Below are 11,656 nucleotides of genomic sequence, written 5' to 3'. Positions count from 1 at the left end.
CATTCTTCAGACCCTTTTTCTGAAGAAGGGTCTAGGCCCGAAACGTCGGCCTTCCTGCTCCTCTGATGCTGCTTGGCCTGCTGTGTTCATCCAGCTCTACACCTTGTTATCTCAGATTCTCCAGCATCTGCAGTTCCTACTATCTTTAAGTTTAAGCACTTTGATCTGTCACAATAGTTTACAAATTGCCTGAAGTCAGAAACTGGTGAAGTTTTAATCATCAGCCAAGTGACCAGCACAGAGCAGACTGAGTGATAATTCCGTTTTCCATATTTACTGTGCCATCTTTAACTGCCACCAGGAATGAATTACAGCAGTTTGTCCTTGAATAGTCATTAAATATTCCATTACTGTTAAAGCATTCCAAGATAAAAGCTATCTGTGAAGGATTTATGTTCATTTGTGGCACCCCATATTAAAATATTCACTTGTCCGTGGTATTCTCCTGTTTCTCATGGAGATACAAAATTGAATAGAGCCACAGTAATTGAGCAATAATGATGAAAATGGATGTGGAAAAAAACACATTGCTTGGAAAAGTAGCTTTATAAAAGTCTAAAGTATGCATTTTCATGAACTGCTGTTTGCTCTGGTTAATATACAAGGTAATATTTTGTGTTAATACACACTGGGTTTTTTTGTCCTGTCTGGAAGATTCAGATATAGACGCAATAATCAGCACCACAGGGTACTTATGCAATTCACTAATTACCTGCTGCAGACAAATGCCAAAGTCCAGAGATTATGCTGAGTACAGAATGCCTGTGGTGGTGAACATCAACTGATCAGCTTCTCTCACCTTTCACCTCACACAGAGAAAAGACAGAAAAACCTCCGAGCTTCTGCCTTCATTTTTCCCTGTCTCCTTTCCACAACTTGCCTCACCCCTACTCTCTGTCTCCCTCCCTCATTTCCACCCCCTTCTGCTCTCTCTCTCTCATCTCTCCCCCTCCTGCTCTCTTTCTCCCTCCCTCATCTCTCCCATCCTGCTCTTTCTCTGCCTCCGTGCCTGATCTCCATCCCATCCTGCTCCATCTCCCTCTCTGTCTCCCTCCCTCCCCTCTCTACCACTTTCTCCTTTTTTCGCTGTCTGCCTCTCTCTCCTCCTCCCTCTCTCTTTTTCTGCCGCTCTCTCTCTGCTTTCCTTCTCTCCCCTCAAGCCTCTCTCTCTCTCTTTCTCTTTGGCTACCTCCCCTCCTCTCTCTCTCTCTGCCTCCCTCCCTTCCTCTCTCGCCCTATTCTCTCTCTGCCATTATGCCCTCCTCCCCTCCCTCCTGAGTCCTCTGTTTACAGGGAGTGAGAATGAGTTACAGTTTTATAGCCTCCCATTACCCTGGTCCTCAGGTCGATGGGGGATCCCATCTGCTACACAATAAGGTGCTTGACGTCAATTTCTTGCCCTAGCTCGGACTGTGAAGGGGCGGCCAGAGTGAAAGGCAGCAGCTGAAGGCTGGCTAAGCTGTCGCACCGACGGTCTGGACAGTTAGGAGCGGCTGAGACTGGGTCTGATGCCAAGGCCAGACACAATATTCAAAGCAAACCTCTTAATTGCCTCGCTATTGGGATTCGGTGTGAAAGAGAGCAGTTAGAAGCCACAAGACTGATTACATTATAAAACAGGCACTAGTTCACAGGCATCCCCCTGTGTTCAGAGAGAGACACATGAAGATGTTTGACAGAATAACACAGTTCATTCCGTTCGGAACGATTTGCAGCATTTAGGATTAGCAATGTATCCTTTTCCCAATCTGCTAAAGCTGTATCTCTGATTGGCCAGCATCCCTGACCAGATTAGAGGTGACTGGCTCATTGCTCTGTCAATCTCTAGTCCGGGGATTAACAATGAATTTTACACACACACCATTTGTGACTATCTGTCACTGTATATACCAGGTAATAGAATCATTGAATACCCCACTATCAATGTCCTGGAGGGTTTACCACTTAACAGAAACTCAACTGAACTCACCACATAAACACAATTAGAAACAAAAAAAAACTACAGATGCTGGAATCCTGGAGAAGGGTAATACCCGAAATGTTGACGGCTCCTTTCCTCCAGATGCTGCCTGGCCTGCTGTGTTCTTCCAGCCTCTTGTTTGTTCACCATATAAACACAGTGGCTACAAGAGCAGGTCAGAGGCTAGGAATCCTGCAGTGAGTAACTCACCTCCTGACTCTCCAAAGCCCATCCACCATCCACAAGGCACAAGTCAGGAGTGTGATGGAATACTCCCCACTTGCCTGGATGGGTGCAGCTCCAACAACACTCAAGAAGTTTGACACCATCCAGGACAAAGCAGCCCACTTGATTGGCCCCACATCCACAAACATCCACTCCCTCTACCACCGACGCTCAGTAGCAGCTGTGTGTACTATCTACAAGATGCACTGCAGAAACTCACCAAAGATCCTCAGGCAGCACCTTCCAAACCCATGACCACTTCCATCTGGAAGGACAAAGGCAGCAGATACATGGGAACGCCACCCCCTGCAAGTTCCCCTCCGAGCCACCCACCATCCTGACTTGGAAATATATCACCATTCCTTCACTGTCACTGGGTCAAAATTCGGAATTCCCTCCCTAAGGGCATCGTGGATCTAACCACAGCACACAGACCATCAGCACAATCACCTAGGCCAAATTTTATTACCCTCCCATCTGCCTCTTGAGATGGTGGTGGTGGGCTGCCTCCTTGAACCACAGTGGTCCTGTCCCTGGGCTACCAGCATTCTGTGGCCTCCATGCCACTCCAGCCTACTCCTAAGTCATCCACCAGAGTCCTTCCGTCCCCCATGGCACCCTTCCATGCCAGCACAGGAGATGCCATGCCTGGCCTCTCACTCCTCTCATTACACAAGGCCCCAGATATACCTTCCATGCCAGCACAGGAGATGCCATGCCTGGCCTCTCACTCCTCTCATTACACAACGTCCCAGATACACCTTCCATGCCAGCACAGGAGATGCCATGCCTGGCCTCTCACTCCTCTCATTACACAAGGCCCCAGATACACCTTCCAGGTGAAGCAGTGATTTCCCTGCACTTCACCCAATCTGGTCCTACTGCATTCACCGCTCACAACGTGGTCTCCTCTGCCTGAGTGTGCCCAAACACAGACTGGGTGCCTGCTTTATGGAACCCCTCGCTCAGTAAGAGAGTGAAGAAGTGAGGTGTGCTCTCCCTGGAGAGAAAATGGCCAAGAGGAGATCTGAGAGAGGTTTCCCAAATCATGAGCGGGCTGGACAGTGACAACAGGGAGAAGCTGTTCCCGCTTGTAGAAGAACCAAGAACAACAGGGCATGGATTTAAAGTGAGGTGCAAACAAAGCCATGGTGATGCGAGCAATAACATAGAACATAGAACAGTACAGCACAGTACAGGGCCTTTGGCCCACAATGTTGTGCCGACCTATTATCCTACTAAGATCAATCTACCCTGCATACCCTACATTTTACTATCCTCCATGTGTCTATCCAAGAGTCGCTTAAAAGTCTCTAAAGTATCTGCCTCCACTACCACTGCCGGCAGTGTATTCCACACACCCAACACTCTCTGTGTGAAGAACCTACCTCTGACATCTCCCCTATACCTTCCTCCAATCACCTTAAAATTATGCCCCATCGCAATAGTCATTTCCGCCCTGGGAAAAAGTCTCTGGCTATCCACTCTATTTATGCCTCTCATCATCTTGTACACCTCTATCAAGTCACCTCTCATTCTTCGCTCCAATGAAAAAAGCCCTAGCTCCCTCAACCATTCCTCATAAGACCTGCCCTCCAGTCCAGGCAGCATCCTGGTAAATCTCCTCTGCACCCTCTCTAAAGCTTCCACATCTTTCCTATAATGAGGTGACCAGAACTGAACACAATATTCCAAGTGTGGTCTAACCAGGGTTTTATAGAGCTGCAGCATAACCTCGCAGTTCTTAAACTCAATTCCCCTGCCAACAAAAGACAACACACCATACGCCTTCTTTACAACCTTATCAACTTGGGTCGCAACTTTTAGGGATCTATGGACGTGGACCCCAAGATCCCTCTGTTCCTCCACACTGCCAAAAATCCTGCTATTAACCCTGTATTCTGCATTCAAATTCGACCTTCCAAAATGAATCACTTCACACTTTTCTGGGTTGAATTCCATCTGCCACTTCTTTGCTCAGCTCTGCATCCTGTCAGTGTCCCGTTGCAACCTACAACAGCCCTCCACGCTGACCACAACTCCACCAACCTTTGTGTCATCGGCAAACTTACTAACCCACCCTTCCACTTCCTCATCCAAGTCATTTATAAAGATCACAAAGTGCCGAGGCCCCAGAACAGATCCCTGTGGAACACCACTGGTCACCGAGCTCCAAGCTGAATACTTTCCATCTACTACCACCCCCTGTCTTCTATTGGAAAGCCAGTTTTGTATCCAGACAGCCAAATTTCCCTGAATCCCATGCCTTCTTACTTTCTAAATGAGCCTACCATGTGGAACCTTATCGAATGCCTTGTTAAAATCCATATACACCACATCCACTGCTCTACCTTCATCAATGTGTTTTGACACATCCTCCAAGAATTCAATAAGGCTTGTGAGGCATGACCTCCCCCTCACAAAGCCATGCTGACTATTTCTAATCAAACTGTGCTTTTCCAAATAATCATAAATGCTATCTCTCAGAATCCTCTCCAATAATTTGCCCACCACAGAAGTAAGACTGACTGGTCTGTAATTTCCAGGATTATCCCTATTCCCTTTCTTGAACATGGGAATAACATTTGCCACCCTCTAATCTTCTGGCACTACTCCAGCGGACAGTGAGGACGCAAAGATCATCGCTAAAGGGGCAGCAATCTCTTCCCTTGCTTCCCATAGAAACCTTCGGTATATCCTGTCTGGCCCAGGGGACTTATCTATCCTCATGTTTTTCAAGATTTCTAGCACATCCTCCTTCCTAACAACAACCTATTCAAACATATCTGCCTGTTTCATGCTGTCCTCACAAACGTCAAGGTCCCTTTCACTGGTGAATACTGAAGCAAAGTATTCATTAAGGGCCTCCCCTACCTCCTCTGACTCCACACACAAGTTCCCTCCACTATCCCTGATTGGTCTTACCCTCACTCTGGCCATCCTCTTGATCCTCACATAAGTATAAAATGTCTTGGGGTTTTCCTTGATCCTACCCACCATGGTTTTCTCATACCCCCTTCTAGCTCTCCTAAGTCCATTCTTCAGTTCCTTCCTGGCTACCTTGTAGACCTCTAGAGCTCTGTCTGATCCTTGCTTCCTCAACTTTAAGTAAGCTTCCTTCTTTGTCTTGACTAGGTGTTCAACATGTCTTGTCATTCAAGGTTCCTTCTCCTTACTATCCCTTCCTTGCCTCAGTGGGACAAACGTATCCAGTACTTGTAGCAACTGTTCCCTAAGCAACCTCCACATTTCTATCGTGCATTTCTCTGAGAACATCTGATCCCAATTGGTGCTCCGTTTCCAGACAGCGAGTAGTTAGGGTCTGGAATGTGCTGCCTGGAAATGTGGTGCGGGCAGGTTCAACTGAGGCATTCAGGAATGGCATTGGATGGTTACTTAGATAGAAATGGTGAGCAGGAATATGGGGAAAAGACAGGAGATTGGCCCTAGGGGATAGAGCTGGTGCAGGCACAATAGCCTCCCTCTGCTCTGCAATAAGGGAAGATGACCCTGAGTTTTGTTGTGTCCTTGTTACCACTCTGACCTTCCTGCCTTCAGGCTGTTACCCTGTTCCAGTGATGCCATCATGAGAGACAACAGTATACTTTTCAGTCTGGTTTTCTGCAGAGCTCTGAGTTCAAAAACCTTAGGAGCAGGAGAAGGCCATTCAGCCTATCAATCCTGCTCCGCCATTTAATACGATCATGTTTGACCGATCTTTTATCCAACCCTTCCCCTTAACCCTGCACCCCACAGCTAACCAGAAATCAATCAACCTCGACATGCATTGTACTCAACACACTGAGTTTCTGCACCCCTCTCTGGTAGAGAATGTCAAAAGATTCTCAACCCTCTGAGTAAAATAATTCCTTCTCGCTCAGACTTAAGTGGCATCCCCTTTATTTTTAAATGCTGCCCCCATACCTAGACTCCCTGTCCAGGAGAAACATCTGACCCGCATTTCCCCTGTCTATCCCTTTAAGAGGTAGTTTGTCAGTTTCAATGCGATCACCTGTCATTCTTCAAAACTCTGAAGAATACAGGCCCAGTTTGTCAACTCTCTTTAGATCATAACTTCTGTTCCATCTTGTTCTCTGCATCTTTTCTTTCTCGAGTTTGGCTGGACTGGTCTGGTTTCTTTCTATATCCTTTTATGTTGTACTCAGATGGTTTTATACAGTCTTTCACGCCTCACTTGGACACAACCTTTGTTTCTTCACCATATCCATTACTGCTATTTTTGGCTGTTGCAACACGAAATCCTTTGTTATTAAATCTCTCCTGCCTCCACCCTATCACTGGGGGGTTGCCAACAGTGACTAAATGTATTCCTGGAGGCTTCATCACGTGACCTACCCGAAGCTGTAGCCAACAGTTGGCCAAGACAACTACCCATGTGACACATAAACCTCTGCACCAATTGGAAAGCAAAACGACTCATGACCCAATTGGATGAGGTTTGAGTGCTGGCCAGACAGTCTTTCTCACCAATTTTCAATAGTTTTCGATCTGGTCAAGGGAAATGCTTGGAGAATTTTCTTTTAGAAGCTTACTTCATAGAATCATGCAGTACATGGGAGGCAAGGACTAGTGGTACTTTTGTAGTGATTGTAACGAGGTCAGCCAGGTGGACATAGTAGAATATGAGTTCCCTGATTGGGGCTGTTAACCTGGTCCAATTAGGGAGCCCTGGCTCACAGATAAAAACAGGAGTGTCAGAGGTTCTGTTCACTCTGAGAGCTGGCTCTGAGGGAGCTGGGTCAGTGTCAAGGACCCTTCGTTTGTAAATAAAGGGGGACCTGGTGACAGGATACCGGTCTCTAGTTATTTCAGTAGCAATGAGGGTGGGATATACTTCTGAAGAAATTCGCTTGCAAAAGTCATCTTTGAGTTGAGGGTAAGCATTTCTGGCATCATGCCATTATTTGGGAAGCCTGACTTGTTTGAACCTGCCGTCAAAGACTGAGCCCAATATGTGGAAAGGATGTGTTATTTTTTCTAGGCAAATGACATTGGGACAGATGAAAGGCAGCGAGTAACTCTTATAACAACTTGTGGACCCACAGCTTTTTCAGTTATTAGGAGCCTAACCTTCCCTGAGGCACCAGATATTAAAACCTTTCAAGAGCTGATGGAATATTAGTTAAGGAAAATTAAGACCCCCAGCCTCCTCTAATTCTGAGACATTATCAGTTTTACTTAGCAATTCAAGAACTAGGGCCATCTGCACTGAGATTTTTGACCAGGTTAAGATTATTGGCAGAGACTTTGGTTTAATCCTTAATGAGATGCTGAGACAGCATTAGGTATGTGGGATTAATGATGTAACCATGTGAAAGTGCCCACCAACTGAAGCCCAACTGGACTTCAAACAGGCTATAACTGGCTTTTTCCTTGGAGTTACAGGGTATTCTGATGGAAGTGGACACCCTCTCTGTCTGACTGAGCTTGAGGAACAGCACTTGGGTGAAGACAATTGCATAGCATCACTCAGAGCATATCCTGAACAGAGGGACTCCAGGTCAACCCACAGCAAAACCCCAAAACAAAGCCAAGCCTCAGCAAAACGGTTAAACTTTCCTTCAGGATCCAGGCCGGCAACCCATTGTAGTAGCTGCCGATGTGTGGACTGAAGACAGCAGTAGAGTCGCACTCGGCCTAAATGGAATAAGAGAGCTCACAGGCCGGTATCCAGGAGAGCGCACACCCGAGAAACTGCACCTACATCTGGTTTGGAACAATTATATTGTTCAGCAACATCCAAATCAGAACCGACCAAAATAAACGCCTTGTTAAATAGTCACCTGGTTCTAATGGAGGTCGATACTGGCACGGCCATTTCAGTGATCACAGAACCAATATTTAACACAATTCACTCTGGACTCCAACGCTTAAGTTTGAGCAAGACCTTGGCTAGACTGAGAACCTATACCAGGGAACCTTTACAGATTAAGGGTACAACTTCCCTTCGGTACATAACCTGGCCTCCATCCTGGCACCTTTGCATTGACTCCTAAAAAAGGGTCAGCCTTGGAAATGGCCGCGTAGCCAAGCTGTAGCCTTCAGGGGATTGAAGAAACAGCTATCATTTTGAGGAGGTCTGTGCACAGCGTTCCATGTGTGCTTTGTATTGAGGTCAAGGCAGACAAAGCAATTTAATTTATTGACACCATATTCATAAAAGGCAGAAGAACTAGAGCAGGAGTAGGCTATTCAGCCCTTCAAACTTGCTCCGCATTTAACGCTGATCTCATTGCAGCCTCAACTCCACTTTCTTTCCCGTTCTCCATAACCATACATCTGTCTATCTCCTCCTTAAATTTATTCAGTGTCCCATCATCCACTATACTCTGGGGGAGTGAATTCCACACATTCATGACCCTTTGAGTGAAGTAATTCCTCCTCATCTCTGTTTAAATCTCACCCCTTATCCTAAAACTCTACCCTCTCGTTCTAGATTACCCCACAAGGGGAAACATCCTCTCTACATCTACTGTGTCAATCCCTTTAGCATCTCATACACCTCAATTAGCTATCCTCTCATTCTTCTAAATTCTAGTGAGTATAGGCCTAATTGGTTCAATCTATCCTTATAAAACAAGCCTTTCATCTCTGGAATCATTCTACTGAACGTTATCTGCGCTGCCTCCAATGCAGTTACATCTTTCCTCAAGTAAGGAGGGACCAAAACTGAACGCAGTATTCCAAATGTGGTTTCACCAATCCTTTGTACAATTGCAACAAAACTTCCTTACTTTATACTCCATTACTTTTGCAATAAGTTCAAAAACATTCCCTCCCTAAGGTACACCCTCTGGGTACACTTGCATTCCCCATGCAGATGGTCTAAAGGCCCTCCGCTTCTACCTGTCCTGCAGGCCCGACCAGTCTCCCATCACTGACACCCTCATCCGCTTAGCTGAACTCGCCCTCACCCTTAACAACTTCTCCTTCAATTCCTCCCACTTCCTACAGACAAAGGGGGTGGCCACGGGTACCCGCATGGGCCCAAGCTATGCCTGCCTCTTTGTAGGATATGTGGAACAGTCCCTCTTCCAAAGCTACACTGGCCCTATCCCCCACCTCTTCCTCCGTTACATTGATGACTGTATCAGCGCCACCTCGTGCTCCCACGAGGAGCTCGAACAGTTCATCCACTTCACTAACACCTTCCACCCCAACCTTAAGTTCACCTGGACCATCTCTGATACTTCTCTCTCCTTCTTGGACCTCTATGTCTCCATCTCTGGCATCTACCTGGAAACTGATATCCATTTCAAGCCTACCGACTCCCACAGCTACCTAGAATACACCTCCTCCCACCCACATTCCCTATTCCAAATTCCTTCGCCTCCGCTGCATCTTCTCCCGCGATGAGGCATTCCACTCCCGGACATCCCAGATGTCCTTGTTTTTCAAGGACCGCAACTTCCCCTCCACAGTGGTTGAAAACGCCCTCGACCGTGTCTCTTGCATTTCCCGCAACTCATCCCTCACACCCCCTCCCCGCAATAACAACCAAAACAGAATCCCCCTCGTCCTCATGTACCACCCCACCAACCTCCGAATCCAACACATCATCCTCCGACACTTCCGCCATCTGCAATCTGACCCCACTACCAAAGACATTTTTCGCTCCCCACCCTTATCTGCTTTCCGGAGGGACCACTCTCTCCGTGACTCCCTTGTCCGCTCCACACTCCCCTCCAGCCCCACCACACCCGGCACTTTTCCCTGCAACCGCAGAAAGTGCTACACCTGCCCCGACACCTCCCCCCTCACCCCCATCCCAGGCCCCAAGAAGACCTTCCACATTAAACAGATGTTCACCTGCACATCTGCTAATGTGGTATACTGTAACCACTGTTCCCGTTGTGCCCTCCTCTACATCGGGGAAACCAAGCCGAGGCTTGGGGACCGCTTTGCAGAACACCTGCGCTCAGTATGCAACAAACAACTACACTTCCCAGTCACAAATCATTTCAACTCCCCCTCCCACCCTTTGGATGTCATGTCCATCCTGGGCCTCCTGCAGTGCCACAACGATGCCACCCGAAGGCTGCAGGAACAGCAACTCATATTCCGCTTGGGAACCCTGCAGCCCAATGGTATCAATGTGGACTTCACAAGTTTCAAAATCTCCTCTCCCCCGACTGCATCCCAAAACTAGCCCAGCTCGTCCCCGCCTCCCTAACCTGTCCTTCCTCCCACCTCAAGCCCCACCCCCATCTCCTACCTACTAACCTCATCCCGCCCCCTTGACCTGTCCGTCCTCCCTGGACTGACCTATCCCCTCCCTAACTCTCCACCTACATTCACCTTTACTGGCTCCATCCCCGCCTCTTTGACCTGTGTGTCTCCTCTCCACCTATCTTCTCCTTTATCCATCTTCTATCCGCTTCCCCCTCTCTCCCTATTTATTTCAGAACCCCCTTCCCCTCCCCCATTTCTGAAGAAGGGTCTCGACCCGAAACGTCAGCTTTCCTGCTCCTCTGATGCTGCTTGGCCTGCTGTGTTCATCCAGCTCTACACCGTGTTATCTCAGATTCTCCAGCATCGGCAGTTCCTACTATCTCCCTCCCTAAGGACATTGTGGGTCAACCTTCAGCACATGGACTGCAGTGGTTCAAGAAGGCAGCTCACCCCCACCTTCTGAAGGGGCATTTGGAACGTGCAATAAATGCTGGGTCCAGCCAGCTACGCTTATTGAATTAAGAAAGGCACACAATGAGTCAGGCAGTGCAGACACAATGGACCAGATAGATAGCCTCCTTCTGCACTGTAACAATTGTGCTCTATATCACTGAGAAACGCCATGGAGGGCAAACTTGGGAACAGCCAGGGAATTCAACCCTAACAACGAATGGACTGGTGTGATTAAGAGCAAACGTTTCACATTTGGTTGGAAGGGATTTAAACAGGAGATGAAGTCAGAGTAATTGCTTCCCACAGCATGGTGGGAGGTCGGATCCTTTGAAGATGGAGCCTACAAGACACCCAGAACTATGGACGGTCTGATGTTAATGAGGTTCTGGGCTTGGATCATGTTGCAATTAAAACTTCATTCCATCAAAGGAACTGGGACTGTCATAGATTCCGTTCTCAAATTAAAGAAGCCCCCTCTGTAGACTGCATATATTGAAACTAGAAATCGATCTGAGGGCCACATACATACGGGGCCCAAAGAACATTAAAACCCAGGCCAGTCTTTTCAGCAAAGGCCATTCACTGACATGGAAGGAGGCCGTAGATGACACCACAGGCATCAAAAAGACAGAAGGAGAGAGTTGCGGAATGCAAGGGCGTTCCATTTCCTGAGCCACCATGTGAGATCTACTGGATTTCTGCAGGATCTAGGTCACTGCAGCAAGGTACACAGTTTTTAGACTGAGAAATTTAGGCATTAGTGTTACCATGGTAGCTAAAAACCATTGAAATGGGTCAATTTCCAGTGAAAGTGGTCTGCCTTTG

Source organism: Rhincodon typus, chromosome 4 (genome assembly GCF_021869965.1).
Source record: "Rhincodon typus isolate 14 chromosome 4, sRhiTyp1.1, whole genome shotgun sequence".
NCBI lineage: Eukaryota > Metazoa > Chordata > Chondrichthyes > Orectolobiformes > Rhincodontidae > Rhincodon > Rhincodon typus.
Note: the sequence above shows the minus strand (reverse complement) of the source record.